Source organism: Pinus tabuliformis, chromosome 2_1 (assembly GCF_031772625.1).
Source record: "Pinus tabuliformis cultivar Carrire ecotype Pingquan chromosome 2_1, CPIR1, whole genome shotgun sequence".
In the NCBI taxonomy this organism is placed as follows: domain Eukaryota; kingdom Viridiplantae; phylum Streptophyta; class Pinopsida; order Pinales; family Pinaceae; genus Pinus; species Pinus tabuliformis.
The window spans coordinates 365,482,636-365,503,405 of record NC_142299.1 but is presented as its reverse complement, the minus strand read 5'-3'; positions in this window follow the sequence as shown (position 1 = coordinate 365,503,405).

The window sequence follows — 20,770 nt, the reverse complement described above, 5'->3', positions numbered from 1 at the left end:
AAATTTAAAACCCCTTAATTTCGCCAAAGGGCGAACATTCACCCCTAAAATTATCCTTGTTAATAAGTTACCGATGCACTGGTTATATATCAACACATGATAAATTAACTAAATCACAAGTTCTCTGGGTATACGCTAGTTTTACTAATCACAATAGTGTGTACACGCTAGTTCACTTCACAGAAGTAGCGTATATAAATCTGTTTGGGAAATGAAAAACTATTGATCTGATAATACTGATTCACCCCCCCTCTTAGTATTATTTCCAACAATTGGTATGAGAGCAGGTCCTTCAGAAGAAGATTGATCGCTTAAAGGAAGATCTTTCAAGATGAATAATCACGAAGGCATGGGATCCATCAAATGACCAATCTTCAATGGGAGCAAATTGTATATTGGAAAATAAGAACCAGAGCCTATCTACAATCACTTGGAGCTGATGTTTGGGAAATTATGGAAGGAGGATATCGATTTCTAGCAGTAATTCTTACAGACTCTACAGGTAAGAAGTTATACGAAACCAATATCAAAGTTGTCAATACGTTATTGGGAAGTCTGTCAGAATCAGAATTTGTCAAAGTCATGCAGCTCAAGACAACCAAAGAGATATGGGACAAAATAATTCAAAGCTACAAAGGAGACTCTCAGGTAAAACGTGTTAAGCTTCAAACTCTCATAACTCAGTATGAAACTCTTAAGATGCATAGTGATGAGAGTGTTGCTAGTTACTTTTTATGTATAGATGAGATTGTTAATTGTATGAAGAATTTGGGTGAAGAGATAAAGGAAGCTACTTTAGTTGAGAAAATTTTGAGATCTCTGTCTTCTAAATTTGAGTCAAAAGTGTATGCCATAGAAGAAAAACAGGATCTTCAAACTATCACTGTGACTCAACTCCATGGAATCCTAACTACCTTTGAAATGAGAAAAGAAGGTCCATCAGATATGAGAGAAGTCGCTTTTAAAGTTTCAACAAAGGTAAAAGAAAAGGAAGAGCACAATGAATCAGAACACATTTCAGAAGAAGAAGATGAGGTAAATTTTGTCAAGAAGCTTCAACAAGGTTCTGGAAGATTCAAAGATAAGCTACCTTCCAAATGCTTTGCTTGTGGTAGAGTCAGCCATTATGCTGCCAAATGTCCTCATAAAGATAAATATGAAAAAGGAAATGAATATGCAAAAGGAAATAGAAAATAGGCTGTGAATAGGAGTTACTATACACATGAAGATAGTGATGGCGTATCCAATAGTGATGAAGATGAAACTGACCAAGATTATAGACTACTCATGGCTTATGACAATGATGATTTTTTGGATGCCTTAGAAGAGGAATACTTTCTTGAAGAAATTACTAAACACAAAATATGTTTAGAATAAATGAATATGATCATCGATACGTTGACACTCCAACTCACTGAAAGAGAAAAACACAACGAAAATCTAGAATTTGAAATTGTGGGTCTAAGAAAAGAACTTGAGAAGACAAAATCTCTTAATCTTAGATTTTTGCATTGGGCGGCCCGCCCCTTAACTCCCACAGACGTTGGATGGCGTGCTTTTTTGAATTGAGTTGGTGCATTAATGGTATGAGGGGCGCATTTAAGGTTTGTTGGTTGCATGTGTGAGGGTGCCTAGGAGGCAGGCCAGTCGCATTGGCCGGGCGGGTTCGGGCCCCACCACCCTCAACTTATCACATGGTAATGTGTAATTGGTGGGGACATGGGCCGGGTCCACCGGAGGTGGCCCGCCCACAGCCCGTATATTAATGTGGAGCATATGATATGGTGCTCGGAGGGTTTGGCAAGGTCATGGCTGCCGACCCATAATTAAATTTGGTTTTTGGTGGTTGAGGCAAGGCCGGTGGGGGTCCTGGCCCATCGATCCATAAAAATTTGATTTTTAATGTGATGTGGTTTCGGGTGGCGGTGGTGGTGGCCCGCCACCTCACATATATATTTTTTTAGTTATTTAATAAACAACTAGCCATTTTTGAAAATTCGAAAAAGACAAAGAAGACAAATTAATCCTGCCACAAATTCGCCTAGAATATGGCCGAGGTTAGCCAAAATCTGGAGGCCGGATTTTGTCCAAATTGTTGCCTCCTTAAGCCTGCCCAGTCACCCAAGTCAACCTGAAATTTGGCTGCTCCTAACTTTCACATATGGACTCGGTTTGATGAACCGTTCACACCACTGCGATCAGAATGATGAGATGTACTCTTTGGTCTTGATTTGAAATTATTCTGATCACTTTTATTTTTGAGCTTCCATAAGCCCTCTTTGTCTTGTGTGTGTTTCTGGAGCCACCTAGATCAATCCTCCCCACTGAGGAGCTTTTTGTCCTCCAAAAGCATGAAAAATAATCTGCAACTTCTCTGTACCTTGTCTGCATCACAAGCATCCTTGAAACGGTCTTGCTTCCATCTCCTTCACCTTTGTTCTTCGGAGCCTTAAGCGATGAGCGGACACCTACAACCTCTGAAACCTGTAGTACATTGCTTTTCAAATTACATGCTTGACTTTCATGACCAACTAATGACCCAAGCATCCCACACTTGCCATGATTTCATAACACATACTCGGTGGTCAAGTTTACATCAAGAGGACACAATACCCCAACTACGAAAACAAGGCCAACATATCATTATTGCTTCAACAAGTGATTGAAAACACATCATCACTGCAACACATGATTTACAAAAATAAGGCCAAACACGACATCACTTTCATAGTGTAAAATGCAACTCAAAATAGGACCAGACATCATTGTTGCTTAACAAATGATGGAAAACACATCATCACTTTTACATCTTAAAATGCAACAAATGATTTACAAAATCACGACCGTGACAAGCTAACATATCTAGAAACCATTTTTCACTTATCACTGTGAATGGGTCATCCCCCTGTGGTGGTTTTTCTTGTCAAAAAATTGTTTCATTTGGTTCATTCATCGACACTTTGTCTTTAAGGTGCTGCTTTGGATGGAGCTGCCAACATGTGGGTCTTTGAAGGCCACTTATGTCGCAATGACCGCAATAGGTCTTCTTCCTCCAAATCTTCTTAACATGTTTCTTTACCTACTGTTGAGAGGGTCTTTCATGCCTCATCTGTTTGTGTGCTGCCATTCTTTTCCAACACTTAAAAAATGTATGGTTATGTAATCCACAAAAGGTACATGTTTTTTGATGTCTTGATTTACGTTCATCATTAACAACATGATTATAATTGAAATGAACATTCGAATGTTGAGAGTGGTTATACTTTTCCTTGCTACCTCTAGTGTCATTATGGTGATGAGAGCTTGCCTCAGCGCTTTCCCTGCAATGGATACTGCAATGGGATGATGGGGATTTGTTCCCATCATTCTTTTTCCTCGACGATTTCAACGATGTCTCGGAAGCATCTGACACCTTCGAGCATTCTCCCTCGGTGTATCTCAAGCCTGCAAATTGAGGTCTATGCACAACCTTCAATGGTTGAGTTATGCCTTGGTTATTAACACCAAGTTCTTTTTCCTCCTCGTGCCTTGTCCTGGTAAGAAGCCTCATGTTTGTCCCTATAATTGGGATCTCCAAATCTCCAACAGAAATTATACTATGTGAAGATGAAACCAAAAGGAAATCAACATCATTTACCTCCTCTATTGATTTGGAAAGAACTAATGAGGGCCTCTTATCATCTGTTGTTGGTGGTTCGCTAGTTGTCTCAGCACATTCCCCAACTTCCTTTCTGACATACCCAAGTCCTATCTGATGAGGAAATTCCTCCACTTTGATGGGGTTGAGAATGCCTTGGCCATTAATGCCCAAGTATTTTCCTTCATACCCTATTCCCTTCAATAGTTTGGAGCCAATTCATGTGGTATGATTTTCAAAAACAACGAAATCATCATCAGGTCACATACATGAATTCGGAGAACTACATTTTACCTCACATGGGTCACGTTACAACTTTTCCAAGGCCTCATCCTTTGCTTGCAGCTGTCGTAACAAACTATATTTCTCCTCTTTATCTTCATGTAGAAGCATCTTCAATTCAACGTTCTCTGTTCGAAGATTCTGTTTGTTGTGCTTTAGTTCTTCCAAGGCCTCTTCCATGGCTTGCAACTGAAGCTGCAACCGCTCCTTTTCCTCTGTCTCTTTTTGTATAGTTTCATACATTATTTCCACCCTTTGGGAAATTTTGAGCATGGTCTCGTACATTGCTTTTTCATCCTCTGTCGATGCACGTTCCATTGTTCACGCTTGCAATTCACATCCACACAAAGACCACTCTGATACCACTTGATCCAGGTTGGGTGTGACAAAGGACCCTTCCAAGACCTTTTACTTCCATGATGTGTTAAATTGCATTTTTTAAAAGAACATAAATGAATACATCTACATGTTGTAAAGAAGAGGAACATGACATTCATCAACACATGAAAACATAAGCCGTTGATAACGGAGTTCGTCCAGGAGGGATTACGTCTCCGAGCCCCGATGTCAAGATGGTGTAGGCCGCTGCATTAAGTGTTGTCAATAGTGATGATGTACATAAGAGGTGATGTCGCTATCATATAAGGAAAATTCCCTCACGTAGGAGTGGCTCCAAGAGATATTCGCTATAGGAACTCTCAATTAAAAAGGACTCCTATCAATATGACATAAATTCATGCATGATGATCATGAGTATCCCGCCAACATGGCATAAAAGGGATCTCAATGAAAACATACATGGCAACAACATGAGTATCCCTTCAACATGACGACAAAGGGATCTCAAATAAAACATGACGAATCATGACAACAAGTACATCCCACAAATGATTCCACATCACATCAAGCAGGAATCATGAAACAAGTAAGGAAACAAGATCCCACATCAAACATCAAATAGGTATCTGTGCAGCACAATGCATAGCAAAAGAAGTACATGAACACACTGCATATACCTCACATCCTAGGGCCATCTAAAGAAAAGGATGTCAAATTGCTGAAGTTGTTCGTACCATCGATCTCACAGCATCAAATCTCATGGAAATGGCTGCTTGCTCGTGAATGCTAACACCTGCACTCCACTTAGAAAATTGGCCGAAAAATGAAATGAGCAAATGGAAAATCTGAATGCACCATCAGATTTGTGGCGTCGAATAATGCAAAATCGACTGTCAAATTTCTAAATTCTAAGAAAGTGAAAATCTGGGGCTTAAGGAATCTTTTAGATTCCCCCTAGATTCCTCAAAAATTTCCTCCTCTGGGTCCTCTGTAAATCTGTTGCTCTAATCAAGAAACTGACTATGCCATCAGGTCCGTGTCACTGAGAGGTGTAAGATCGACATAAATTTTTTCCAATTTGGACACTATAAAAATTCCACCCTCTTGAGAATTTCGCTCAATCATGGTTTTGTCTGCCCTTTTTTAGGATCATGGTTTCGCCTGCAAAAATTAATTAAAATTCATGCCTCAATTTCCATGCACACTCCTGGGTCCTCCATGCCTCGGCGCACTGATGAAATGAAGGTTTATATAATATCTCGGGCAAAAATATCAATGAAGTCATTTGGGAGGATTGGTTAGAAATTTGAATTTCAAGAGGAGTTCGGGTGGTCAAACCCCGACCCCTCCATATTAAACATTTTCTCATTTTTAAAAAACTTCATATATTTTTTTTGGGGGGGGTTAGGTCTACATTGGGTGGCCCGCCCCTTAACTCCCGCAAACGTTGGATGACGCGCTGTTTTGAATTGGGTTGGCGCATTAATGGTATGAAGGGCACATTTAAGGTTTGGTGGTTGCGTGTGTGAGGGTGCCTGGGAGGCAGGCAGGCCACAATGGCCAAGCAGGTTCGAGCCCCGCCACCCTTAGCTTATCACATGGTAATGTGTAATTGGTGGGGGCATGGGCCGGGTCCACCGGAGGTGGCCTTCCCACATCCCATATATTAATGTGGAGCATATGATATGGTGCCGGAGGGTTCGGCGGGGTCATGGTCGTCGACCCATAATTAAATTTGGTTTTTGGTGGTTGAGGGAGGGCCGGCGGGGGTTATGGCCTGTCAGTCCATTTTCAATTTTTAATGTGATGTGGTTTGGGGTGGCGGGGGTGGTGGCCCGCCACCTCACATATATAATTTTTTCGTTATTTAATAAACAACTAGCCATTTTTGAAAATTCTAAAAAGACTGAAGGAAAGAGATTAATCAGGCCACAAATTCACCCAGAATCTGGCCGAGGTTGGCCGGAATCCGAAGGCCATATTTTGTCCAAATTGCTGCCTCCTTAAGCCTGCCCAGTCACCCAAGTCAACCTGAACTTTGACTGCTCCTAACTTTCACATACGGACTTGGTTTGACGAACCATTCACACCACCGCAATCAAGACGACGAGATCTACACTCTGGTACTAGTTCGAAATCATTCTAATCACTTTGATTTTTGAGCTTCCATAAGCCCTCTTTGTCCTGTGTGTGTTTCTGGAGCCACCTGGATCAATAGGTCTACTAAACCATAAAGATGAAGCATTTGAAAAGTTTAAAGCCTTCAAAGCTTTAGTTGAAAATGAATCAGATCGAAAAATAAAATGTCTCAGATGTGATCGAGGGGGAGAATTCATATCAAATGAATTCTTTGAATTTTGTGAACAACATGGAATAAAGAGGAAATTCTTCGTCGCAAGAACTCCTCAGCAAAATGGCATGGTGGAAAGAATGAACAGAATAGTTCAACAAATGGCTCGAGCAATGCTTGATGAATCTAGAACTCCTGCAACCTTTTGGGGTGAAGCTGCATTTACTATCGTGACTATTCTCAACAAAGAAAATGTTCGGATAAATAGCAATCAAACTCCATATGAAATTTGGTATGGTAAGCCTCCTACTGTAAAATACTTTAAAGTGTTTGGAAGCAAATGTTTCATGAAAAGGACTGATGAAAAACTTGGTAAGTTTGAACCCAGAGCAGATGAAGGAATTCTTCTTGGTTATTCATCCAGAAGTAAAGGATACAAATGTTATAATAAAAGACTTTGGAAAATTGTTGAAAGCATTGATGTTGTAATTGATGAAGCATGCAAAAATCTAGAACAAATGAAATCAACAGAGGAATATGACAGTGAGGAAGTTGGGGAATGCTTTCCCACATCAAATCAAAATGATATAGAAGAAGAAACCAATGAAGCACCAGAAGAAGATACAACGGACAGGGAAAAGATTCCATCCAAGTATGTTCAGAAAAATCATCCAGAATCTCAAATTCTAGGAGAAAAGGGGGTTGGTGTATATACAAGAAGAACTCTTACAGGGACCTCAAGCTATCTAGCATTAATATCCTCCATCGAACCTCAAAATGTAAATGAAGCCTGCAAAGATGAATGTTGGGTCAAGGCCATGGATGAAGAACTTGACCAAATTGAAAATAATGATACTTGGGAGTTAGCTCCTAGACCTCATGATAAAAATGTTATAGGAAAAAAATGTATATTTAAGAACAAGCTAAATGAAAATGAAGTTATCAGAAACAAGGCCAGACTTGTTTGTAAAGGATATGCTCAACAAGAAGGTATAGATTTTGAAGAAACTTTTGCACTTTTTCCCAGACTTGAAGCCATAAGGATGTTTCTTGCTCTTTGTAGTTTTCGAAAATTCAAAGTATATCAAATGGATGTAAAATCAGCCTTCCTTAATGGACATTTAGAAGAATAAGTTTATATTGAATAGCCAGAAGGATTCATTCTGGGAAATGATGCAAAACTTTTGCAAGCTTAAAAAGGCTCTCTATGGTCTGAAATAGACTCCAAGGGCATGGTATTACCACCTTGATAAATATCTACAACAACAAGGTTTCACAAAAGGTGCTGCAGATAGTAATTTATACACAAAGGTTGAAAATGATAAACTGGTAATTATTGTTGTTTATGTTGATGATATCATCTTTGGTAGAAATGAAGAATCAATGAGTCAGAATTTTGCTTCAATAATGCAACAAGAATTTGAAATGTCCTTACTTAGTGAACTTACTTATTTTCTTGGTCTACAAGTACAGCAAACAAAAGATGGTGTCTTTCTTTCACAAACCAAATATCTCAAGCAGATCTTGAAGAAGTACGGAATGGAAGATTCTAAACCAATATGTACTCCAACTGTAACAGGATGTAGTCTCAGTTCTAATGATGAATCACCAGCAGTAAACCAACCAACTTACAAATCTATGATTGGAAGTTTGCTTTATCTAACATGTACTAGACCTGATATCATGCATGCAGTAGGAATTGTTGGAAGGTTCCAAGAAAGTCCAAAGGAATCACATCTCCAGGAAGTCAAAAGAATATTCAAATATCTTCAAGGAACTCAGGAATTTGGACTATGGTATCTTAAAGATACATACCTTACTCTTCATGCATATACAGATGCAGATTGGGCAGGAAATGTTGATGATCGAAAGAGCACTAGTGGAGATGCGTTATATATGGGTTCTCGGTTAGTGTCATGGTTCAGCAAGAAACAAATTTCGATTTCCTTATCTACAGCTGAAGAAAAATATGTGGTTGTTGCATCTTGCTGCACACAACTACTTTGGATGATGCAAACATTGCAAGACATTCAGATCACATGCACTCCATCCATATCCATTTTATGTGATAATACAAGTGCCATCAGTATTTCAAAAAAACCTGTCATGCACTCCAAGACCAAGCACATACCCATTAAGTACCATTTCTACGAGAACAAGTTCTTGAACAAAAGGTTAAATTGGAGTATGTTCCCTCCAAAGAACAGGTTGTTGATATATTCACTAAACCACTTCCCATAGAAACATTTGAATATCTCAGACAAAATATGGGAGTAGTTGCTACATCATCCTGATGTTAAATCCAGTTTTCAGAGGAAGGTTATTATACGTGGGTTTCATGAAGTATAGTCGCGTATACACACGGGTTTCAATAGATGAAGGAGCGTATATGTTTTTCTGACATATAAAGCAGTGGGCCAGACTCTGATATGGGTGCTCTGTCTGATATTGATGATTACAGTCTGACGATATGCTTTGTTCATTGATTTTTATCTAACTAACAAAGATGCCTTGATGAATGACTTGTTGACAATGCATAGATAGCACAGGTTCAGGGGGAGAATTATCCTTCACTCACATTTAGCATTGTTGGCATCATGGTTGCTGAGTTTAGCTATGGCTTCAGATACTAATATCACTTGTTGCATAAGTCATGTAAAGATCTAGGATGTGATATGACTTCTTCTGTCATGGTCTATATTTCAATGAGTCCTATTGGACATATGATGTAATTTGTATCCCCACTTTGCATGGGGTGGATGATCTAATAATTGTTATATTTCTGTCATGTATAAATAATTGGTATATCCCCACTTGGTTGGGTGATTGATGTATGTATGAGTCATTGGTCATAGGGAGGTCATACTCACTTAGTTGAGTTATAAAGTCATTTTATTCTTTTGAAACATATCTCAACAAACTCGGCATGTACTCAAGGGGAGCATGGACAACATAATGCATATCAAAGGGGGAGAATAACTTGGTCCGCCCTTTGCCCTTGATGTCAAAGGGGGAGAGTATTTTGGTGTTGCTTGTTATCACTAACAGTTTCTACATCTTGCAGTAATCAACACCAGCATCGTTTCCATCAAGTCCAAAGGGGGAGATTGTTGGCATTATGATACAAGTGTTATCCTTGATGGAAACTCACTCACAGGTCAGTTCAGTTTTAATGAAAGGCAACCCACAATGTCACAAATCCATTCAAATGTAACAGGGCATTGGTACAGAAGAATAGGAAGATGGAACTAAAGTCTACTAATCAGAATGAAGAAGTTGAAGGTAAAGTATGGTGAAAAGAATTTTAAGATGTATACGCAGGTCCACTTACTCAAAACAACGTATACACGCAAGTCCACAGAACAAAAAGCGCATATACATATACACGCACTCCCACAAGAAGAAAAGCGCGTATAGGTTGGAAAATCAAGGAATTTCAAGAGTAGAGAATACCAGGGGTCAATACCATGGTATTAGCCCACAATATTGATTGGAGTAACGAATATTTGATCCCTCCCAAGAAGACCACGGTCCTAAGTGGTTTTGGTCCGAGGTATTGAGAAAGACCTAAAACTATATAAGGAGGAGAAGATCATAAGGCCAAGGTGTGCAAGTGAAAAGGGTTTCTAAGGAATACTTCTATCTGAAGTATATTTTATGTTGTAAGGGCTATGTTGGTGATTTGATTTGAAATATTTTGTGCACCTTGAATTCAATGTTGGGTCAGGATCACGAGGCCTGAAATGAATTATCATTAAATGATCTGATACTGGTTGGGCTAGATCTAATTGTGTACACCTATTTTATTCTTTGAATGTCATGATCTGGGTTTGTCTGAAGTCTGGAATAGCAGCGAAGTTATGAGTTAATATTTACAGATCTGTACACTGGTTCGCTTTGGTGAAGTTGCGTATACATTCCGGTTTGGCTCTTCCAAGTAGCATATGCAAAAGAAAAGTATGTTGTTCAGAGATGACTGATCTATTTAATCAGTACTGTTGTTTTACTATTGTCTGTCAATGAAGTCTTCTTAGATATGAATGTAAAACTGAATGCATAAGGAGTTTGATATCTGATTGATTGATTGTATAAGTGAGAAGGATGATCTCTTCTACTACCTATGTAAGGCTCTATAAATTGATAGTAGATGTTCAGTATATTTCTGGTTGGTATAGGCTTGGTTTAGAAGTTTTATGTTTCAGTAGTTTTAAAGGTATACACATGTTTAATTAAAGTAGTGTATACATGCAGGTTGGGTTTAGTAAAGTAGTGTATACATTATGATGCATGATTTTTGACGTTGCAGTTGGTTGTAAATGATGATGCAAGTTTCTGGGTTCAACATAGTGTTCTGGTAATAGTGATCTGATTGTTCAGATTAACTGATTGTTGGTTGATGTAGTTTGAGTTTCAAAGTTTCTGATGGGTCCAATATGAAAATTATGAAACGAGGCATTCATGTGTATTGTTGTGTACCAGGAGAATCCAGTCAGAAAATTTATGAAACATGGTCCCTGGAGGAAGAGAAAAGGACGTAGCCTTGTATAGGTCGGTGCCTACGTACTAGTAAACACATTGGCTAGTACAAGAGCTAGGGGATTGTAGCTCCCTTCCAGTAGAAGCTAGAAAATGAGAGAAGGTTGTAGCCTTCTGTAGGTGGGTGCCTGCGTACTGGTATGAGTCTGCACCAATACAAGATTGTAAACAGATTTTCTTATTATTAAAAGAAGACAAAGACGACAGCAGCAGGTGGTTTTCACCCACATTGGGTTTCCACCTTAAATCTTGGTGTTCATGTGTGTTTCTTATGTGTGATGGTTTATTTTGTTTTTACTGCACTGTTTAATAAGTTACTGATGCACTGGTTATAGATCAACACATGATAAATTAACTAAATCACAAGTTCTCTGGGTATACATTGGTTTCACTAATCACAATAGCGTGTATACACTAGTTCACTTCACATAAGTAGCGAATATAAATATGTTTTGGAAATGAAAAATTATTGATTTGATAATACTGATTCACCCCCCTCTCAATATAATTTCTAACAATAGGTGTCAACAAAATAGTTGAAGGGAGTGGGTGTTTCCTAGTGGTGGGTGCCAACAAAACATTGCAAAGGAGTGGTTGCTTTCTACTGGTCAACATTAGTGAACATATGTAAAGAAATATTTAAGCTTAAGAAGAAAGGAGAATGACGATTTTCTCCCTTTATGGATTTCCATCTAATATCTCTATTATGAATAAAATATTCATAAAAATATTAAATACATAAATAATATTAAAATATTAATTAATTAAGTAATTGTTAAGCATTATTATGTATGAAGAGGTAAATAGTAAAAAATACATGACTTTCATCCTTTGTGGCCAGTCACTGCCTATATAGGAAAACCGCCATGAAGTTATTGTACACCATTCAGTTCATCAATAATAAAAAATTTACTTATTACACACGCAATACAACAATGACATTCTTTATACCTCTACGTTTAGGTTTTCTCCTAACAATGGTATGATAGCAGTTACGATTCTTTAGGTTGCTCTGTTGCATATATCATTTCCCAAAACCCTTATCGTTGTTAGTTCATTCCTCCTCTATTGCACCACCTCAGCTGTTATTGCGTTTCTGCCCTCTTTGTCGCTCGTGCCTGTCCACTGCACCTGTGACCCACATCTTCTTCATCCCAGTCATTTATGTCTTCCGACCAGATTCTAGTTGTGTCTTGCAATGATAAAATTGGTCGCTCTACCGTTGCCCTTTCTGACACCACCCTATTATATCACCAGTCAACTCATCATTGTCCACCGTCGCCTGTGTTCCCTTGCTCGTGCTTCCCACTGACTTCCCTGAACATGTCATCCAAACATTTGACCAGTCGTAATTCCCTCAGTCATAGGTCACAAAGTCCGAACAGTCAGTCTTTGAAGTTGTCATCCTTATGCCCATCTTTCCATTGTGTCATTTCATTGACTCTCAATCGTCACATTTTTTTTAAAGAGTCAATTTTCATTAAATCAGTGGCCCTTGCATAATATATATATATATATATATATATATATATATATATAGAGAGAGAGAGAGAGAGAGAGATAGATAGATAGATAGATATATATATATATATATATATATATATATATATATATATATATATATATATATATTTAAAATTATATAATTAATTTTTATTTGTTTTTAAATAGTTATGCTAAGAAGAAAAATAAATCCAAGATAGGGAATAATAATGATGAAGCAAAAAAAATTCAAGATGAACTTGGTAAAATGCGACTACGCCTCGATAATGTCAAAAGGAAGCAGACATAGTTAGGAGAGGGTCAAGACAAGATAATTGTAACTCAAGAGAAAATGACAAGTGATATTAGAAAAATAGATAACGTCGAGAGAATGTTGAGTTAGTTAATGGGAGGAATCAATCCAGTTTTCAATCTTTTAATCTCTTATGAACTAACAAAAATTCCCAAGACTCCAGAAGGCAAACATTTTTTAAATCATGAAATTCCGCAAACGCCGCAAATACACTTCCAAGGAAGTCAATACTATACAAAATTTCTAGAAAAGGACTATCAATTAATTAAAAGAGAACTACCTAAGTATGATGGTAAAGATCATAGAGGTGTTATTGTGTGGTTCAATAAAATTTAGGCCATTTTTTAGTCGAACCCGCCAACAGGTGAGCGAGAGAAGCTCATGACCACATCCAACAACCTAGAAGATGAAGCATATGATTGGTTCCTATGGTGGTCCAACAAATGTGAAGCTCGTTCATTTATTTGGAAGAATTTTTTGGATACCTTACTAAAGATATTTCATGACGAAGAAGAGGATGATGTCTACGAAAAATTTGTTCATCTTAAGAAAAAAGGGTTTGTAAGCAAATACACCCATGAATGGGAAGTATTAGTTGTAATACAAAGAGGATTCTCTGATGAAGAACTACTAAAAATGTATATATGTGGACTTAAGGAGTATATCTAAGCATAATTGAAGTCGTACAAGACAAAAACTATTGAAGAATCCAGACACGCGACAAAAATTATTGAGAGAAAACATAAGTTCAGAATGTCATCATTCAAGGAAGATGAAGGCCAACAACAATACTCGGGAAAAAAAGAAACAAACAAATGTAGGTATTGTGGAGACAAATGGACTTCAGGACACAAATATCTTAACAACAAGTTATACACTTAAGAAGTCAAGAAGGAATTAAACACTTCAAGTAATGAATCAGAAGAAAAAATATGAATAAATAAATGAATAAAATATTTTTGGACGCCACGACATAAATGTGAAGACACATCCTTGCACTACTATAAAATAGTAGATGAGAAGCAAGTTGAAGTACAAGAATGTGATGAAGAAATCGTTTTCACACATAGTGAAGATTCAAATTCTGAGGAACCATAATTAGCTGCAATTTCATTTGATTGGGAAAACCATGATGAAAATTACAACTCTCCAAAATATCAAGAACAACAAGCAACTGAAAAATGCATTCCACCACATCTTCGAAAAAAGAGAAACCAAACTCCAAGAAGGAGCATTAATCTTACTACACCACCAATAAACATGATGAGGAGATTGCGCCCTAAAACCCTAAATCTTAAAGGACTCATAAGAGGCAAAAATGCAAATATACTTGTAGATTATGGCAGTACTCATAATTGTATAAACATTGATCTTGCCAAACAACTTGATATTTGTATATGACCAATCAAGGACCTGACCATGTCTGTCGCTACTGGGCAAAAGTTCAAAGCAATAGGAGAATGTCATAAGGTTTCAATCCTAGTACAAGAACTAGAACTACAAACAAATCTATTTTCCCTACCACTCAAAGAAATTAATGTAGTTCTAGGTGCAAAATGGTTAATACAACTAGGAAGCTATATTAAAAACCTTGAAGAAAAATTCATGGAGCTTAACTGGCAAGGACGATATTATAAATTATATGGTGTTAACACTCCCAACTTTGAGGAAGGTACAAATACTCAAGAAGACTTTGCCAATCAACACAAAGATGCCACCCCATAGCAACATATTCAACTAAGAGGAAACCCTTCTGGTTACGCTTTGAGGACAAAGCATCTCTAAAGGATGTGGCAATGTTATGAATAAAATATTTATAAAAATATTAAATACATAAATAATATTAAAATAATAATTAATTAAGTAATCATTAAGCATTATTATGTATGAAGAGGTAAAATAGTAAAAAAGACATGACTATGCACCCTTCGGGGCCAGTCACTCCCTATATAGGCAAACTTCCACAAAGGTATTGTACACCATTCAGTTCATCAATAATAATAAAAAAAATTACTTATTACACACAATACAACAACGACATACTTTATACCTCTATGTTTAGGTTTTCTCCTAACAATCTCTATATCATGTGAGCTTGATTTTTATGATGTGGTTGTTTGTTATATTATTTTGTTCATATAATAGATTGCTAAACAAAAGCAAAGCATAAATTTGTAATAATTGAATTTCCCGGCATTAATGGGCCTCCTTTTGCCCTTTGTGCAAAGTTTAGACAAAATCTGTAAATCACTTATTCATTCAATGTATTTTTCACCCAAGAAGTTTGGAGAGAAATAAATCAAATGGAAGGATAATAGTTCTATTGGGATGTTCTCTCCATAGATAAAAACTTCAAAAGATGGCTCCAAAATATAAAAATTCATAAACATAAAGCACTTCCACTCTTAGTGGCTTGGGGAATTTGATTAAAAAGAAACCATGCAATATTCAGAAGAAAAAAAAAATATGATTTCTACCATAGCAGCCATCAACAATTTGACTCTAGCTAGGGCATCATAACAAGTATCAAAGGAAAAAGAACATTAATAGCCACAAGAAGTCACTATTTTTTTTTTCGATAAGTAAGAGATGAACCTTCTATTAATCAAAGTAAGTTACATAATATACAGAGTGCCCCAGATAGTAGGGGCAGTAAGGAAGCTTACAAGACCGAAACAACCATGCCAAACAAACCCCCAGAATGACTCAACAACAACAAAAAGGAGAGTCCATTGAGAAAATGGGTATGAGACCCATGCGTAACAGACCGACAACCTGAACCAACGTTCCGCAAGCAACTAGCTCGATCAATCCCCGTCGTTGAAGACAAGGCTCCGATCCAACGGCAAGCGCGGAAATCGCATGGCCAAGATGCTCGGGGATTAGCCGCGTGATGAGAGCGGTTTCCTCTTTACCCTCATTGCCATGCGTCACCCACTGACTAGAATCACTTGCATTGACCAAAAAACTAGAAACCAACATAGTGTCGTGCAAAAACCATTCAAGGAAGTGGGATCTAGTTTTGCGGAGTGCCAGGCCCACAGAGGGTCCCACCGTGGACCATCGAGTCCATAAACCTTGAGCAACCCACACGACTAATCCCAACCATAGAAAGAAGTGGGCCAATCCAACGCCCCACGGAGATATCATGCGTCCAAGAAGCACGAAGGTTAACCGCGTGATGAGAGTGGTTTCCTCTCTCATCCCGATGCCACATGTAACCCCCTAAGTGGAATTGCGTGCTTCTTCCACTAAACCAAATACCATTCGAAGCCCGCGCAATAAACCACTTATGGTTTTGCGTTTGTGGTATCGCCAACTAAAGACCATCCATCCGATCCTGCCGGCGTTTCTAAGCCTAGCCTTTCCAATCCATCATCCTAGAGTCGCCAACAGAAACCCACTGAGCCAAATGAACACCAGTAGTCCAATCTGTGTCATTGCCTGACTCGAAACCTTCATCCATCATCTGAAAACCATGTAAGTTATGAAGAGTAACCATGATCAGAAAAAGAAGACGGATTAGGCGATGTAATCCTCATCCTTGTCCTCTGGATCAGCACTATCCATCCATGAATCCCAATCTGCATTTGCCAGCGTGAAACAATCCTCCTGCAGCTTTCCGATAGGAAGAAACTCCCATGGACGCCGAGAATCCCTATCCTTATTGACCAGTCCTTCGTTGGCCAACCTATCTACAAGCATATTTGCTTTCCTTCTAACATGAACAAATCTTATTGTTTTAAGGATCTGTAAGTGTGAGTGGATATGGTGAAAAACCTGCAGCAACTTCCAGTGCTTTGACACTTTGTCTGGCGAGGTTCCATTTTGAATCTTCTTGGCTACTTTGATGACCAATTCCGAATCTGCTTCAATGATAACATTCTGTAAATTTGCCTCCACCAGGATCTCCAAACATTGATCTAAAGCCAAAATTCCAGCCATGTTATTGGTACCCTTTTCTAGGTGGCCATGGAAAATGTATTTTGTGTGCCCCTTAGGATCCCTGATGGCACCCTCGAAGCCAGATTCCTCGGGATTTCCCTTAGAAGCTCCATCAATATTTACTTTGAAGAAGCCCTGTGGAGGGGGTTGCCAACCACTATCCCCAAAGTTTATTGCTCTCACTTCTTTCTTTATTCCTTGAGGGTTGATGGATTGAAGACCCAAATTTATAATAATGTGTTCCTCATGAGGCAGAGGAGGATTCGAGGGAGTTCTTCTCAAAATGCCCCTAACTGTTTCCTTGAGCTGTTTTAAAATCTGATTGATTATAAGCATGAGCTCTCTGGCTTTATTTTTGAAGATCTGCATATTGCGTTCTTTCCAAATATTCCAGATGACAAAGCCTGGTACAAGCATCCAGGCTTTGTTTATGGTCTAATTCTCTGAGAAGTTCTTCCTCCATTTTGTTAAAGTGTTGGATATGCAAAGCATGTCCCTGTCGGTATGTCTGAAGCTTGAGGCCACCCAATCCCAAATTTTCGCAAAAAAGGATAAAAGATTTAGAAGGTGTTCAATCGTTTCCTCATGAGAGCCACAAAGGTGACATCTAGAGGGGCCAATGAAACCTTTCTTAAGAAGGTTTTCCCAAGTTAGGATTTTCCTTTGATGAACTAGCCAAATAAATAATTTTATTTTCATCCAATGAGTTTTCCACAACTCCTGCCAGACTTTCTCAACGTTTACAAAGTTAAATCTTGTGATTGCCTGTTTTGCCTCTTTGAGGTTATAGTTGCCTTCATTATTCTTTCCCCATCTTAATTGGTCAGGTGAGGAGGAAACCAGAATCCTTATTTGCTCTAAGTTCATTCTAAGAACTTCTACCATGGCCTTCAGAGGGCTCTCTTCATTGTAACTAAGGTCCTTCCATTTCCTCCATTTTTCCTTATCCCTCCCCAGATCCCAAAAATCTTTTACTAATAAAAGACCCTTTTTGTTTGTGTCTCTCTTGAGGGCTGCCAGTTCATTCCTGTTTAGGATGGGTTCCTGTTGCCAGCTGTCCTCTAAGAAACGAGCCCGGTCCCCTGCTCGAATTTCCCAAAAACAGTGTTGCTGAACAATACCTTTGTTCTCCCACACAAGGTTCCACATGTGTGAGCCCCTGATTTGCCCTGTCATTCTAATGTGATCCTGTTCCTGCCAATGATTGGTGTACTTTTGTGTCCAAAGCTTGGCCCAGGGGGCTCTCGGCTCCTTGATCCATTGCCACCAAAGCTTTGCTCTCGAAGCTTGACTCAACGTTTTCGGATCATGCAGCCCCAAACCACCATGCTTTTGGGCTCGTAGAGCTTGTCCCAGGCAACTAGATCCCACTTATTTTTCTCTTCCCCTCTACCCCACAAAAATTTTCTTTGAATGCTTCTTATTTGCTTCTTAATCCCTTGAGGAGCAGGGATAGCTGCAAAAATGAAAATGGGAATGGCATGCAATACCGCTTGAGTGAGCACAAGTCACCTTGCAAAGTTTAAAGCTCTGCAAGTCCAATTGCTGATTTTGTCCTGAAGTTTGTTTAAAATAGGTTCCCATATTTGCTTACATAGAGGTTTATCTGTAAGAGGAATGCCAAGATATTTGGAAGGCAACTGGTCCCTTTGAAAACCAAGAATCTTGGTGATATTTCTCTATATAGAAATATTAGTGTTAAAGAAGAAAACTTTAGACTTGTTTTGGCTTACCTTTGTGTCTGCTACCATAGTGAAATCGTTTAAGATCCCTTTGATTGCCTTTGCTTCCCTAACTGTGGGTATACCCTGCAGCATAGTATCATCCACAAATTGTTGATGAGTGTTAGCCTCTCCGTCCGAGGTGAACTTAATCCCTTGAATTCTACCTTCAACATTTGCCAATTCGATTGCCCTACCAAGCCCTTCCATCATGAGGATAAAGAGGAAGGGGGAGAGCAGGTCGCCTTGTCTGAGCCCTCTAAAAGGAGTAAAAGTACTAGAGGGAGATCCATTAAGCAAAATGGAGAAACTGGTTGAGGTGACTAGTGCCATAACCCATATTATCCAGTTTTGGTCAAAGCCATAGGCTTTTAGAATGGATCTAATGTAAGACTAGTTGAGTTTTTCATAGGCTTTCGCAAGGTCCAATTGAATGATCATACCCGCTTGCTTGTTGCTTTTGAGAGAGTGTACCACCTCATGTGCTTGGATGATGTTGTTCAGAATCTGTCTTCCTTCCACATAGCCTGTTTTCTCTTCTGAGATGAGAGAAGGTAGCAGTGGCTTGAGTCTGTTGGCTATCACTTTGGAGGTGATTTTATACACCACATTACATAAGGCGATGGGCCTAAACCCATCCGAAGTCATAGCATTTTCCTTTTTGCGGATTAAAGCCATAAAGGTCGCATTTAGTGCTTTCAAAACCTTTTTGTGTTGTCTTAAGTCTTCCACAACCTCGAGGATGTCCTGTTTGATTGTATCCCAGTAGGCTTTGAAGAAATCAACATTGAAACCATCTAGGCCTGGTGCTTTTCCACTTTGCATTTCCTTGATCATCTCACTGACCTCCTCTTTCGAGACTGGCCTGTTTGGATTGTGGTTGTCCTTGCTAGTGACTAACTTGGGAATGTGCTAGGTGAAATTATCAATGAACCTAGATCTGTCTTCCAATGGCTCCTTTGCAATGTTAGAGAAGTGTTGTACTAGGATTTATTCCATGTCCTTGTGAGCGACAAGTTCAATACCTTGAGAATCCTTTAGCTTTGTGATTTTGTTATGTGCCCTGTGGGCCATAGTGGATTTGTGGAAGAACTTAGTGTTCCTTTCTCCATCTTTTATACATTGAATTATGGATTTCTGTCTCCAAAATGTTTCCTCTTGTAAGCAACGCTCCTCCCATTCTTCCTGCAAAGAGTCAATTAGTTTTTTCCTTTCCTCATTGAAGCCCTCTGTAATGTTGATCTGATTGATTTCCTGGAGTTTTTGCTCAGTACTCATTCTAGCCTTGATGATATCACTAAATTCCTTTTTGTTCCAATCCTTAAGTTTGGATTTAATGTGTTTTAGTCTTAGCTGGAGCATGTACATCTTAGTACCCTGAATATTCAAATCCCCCTGCCACCATTTGGCAATGTTACTAGTGAATTTGGGGTGAGAGAGCTAGGAATTTTGCGAATCTGAAAGGCCTATTTCTCGGAGTGCCCATAAAGGAAGCTTCTAGCTGAACTGGCCAATGATCCGAGCCACCAAAGGGCAGAATGGACGTTGTGATGGTTGATCTTGTAAGGAGGAGATCCTCAGAAACAATAAAACTACCCAGTTTTGACGCCACTTGGCAAACTCCTCCTCTTTTGTTGTTCTAAGGGAAGGTTCCATTTATAGTCTCGGTGTCCACTAGTCCCATGTTCAAGAGGAAATTTTGGAAGGCTTCAGAGTCTCTGCCAAGTTGTCTAGTGCCTCCTTTTTTTTCCAAGAGAGATCTTACCATATTGAAATCACCTGCAAGTATCCAAGGTATTTTGGGATAATGTGCTCTGAGACCTTCCAAGGAGGTAAGAAGCTTGAGTTTATCTACTTGCTGTTGAGGGCCATATACATTAGTTATCATGTAAGTCTCTTGGTCACCTACGAGACTACAAACCACAGAAAGATAGTTCCTGGATGCTTCAACATCCAGGATTCCCAGATTCTGTGGATTCCACAACGTGAGAATCCCACCTACAGAGTTATTAGCTTTAACTTCTAAATAATCATACTTGATTAACCATTTGTTATGAATTTCTCTTATTTTTTCCATTGAACATTTTGTCTCCTGAATAAAGACCATGTCTAGTTTTTCTTCTTTTATTCTATTACTGAGATTTCTCTGTTTCCTTCTACTGCCTAAACCTCTAATATTCCAGGTTGTAAGCTTCATTAAGAAAGGTTGGTAAAAGAATAGTTGG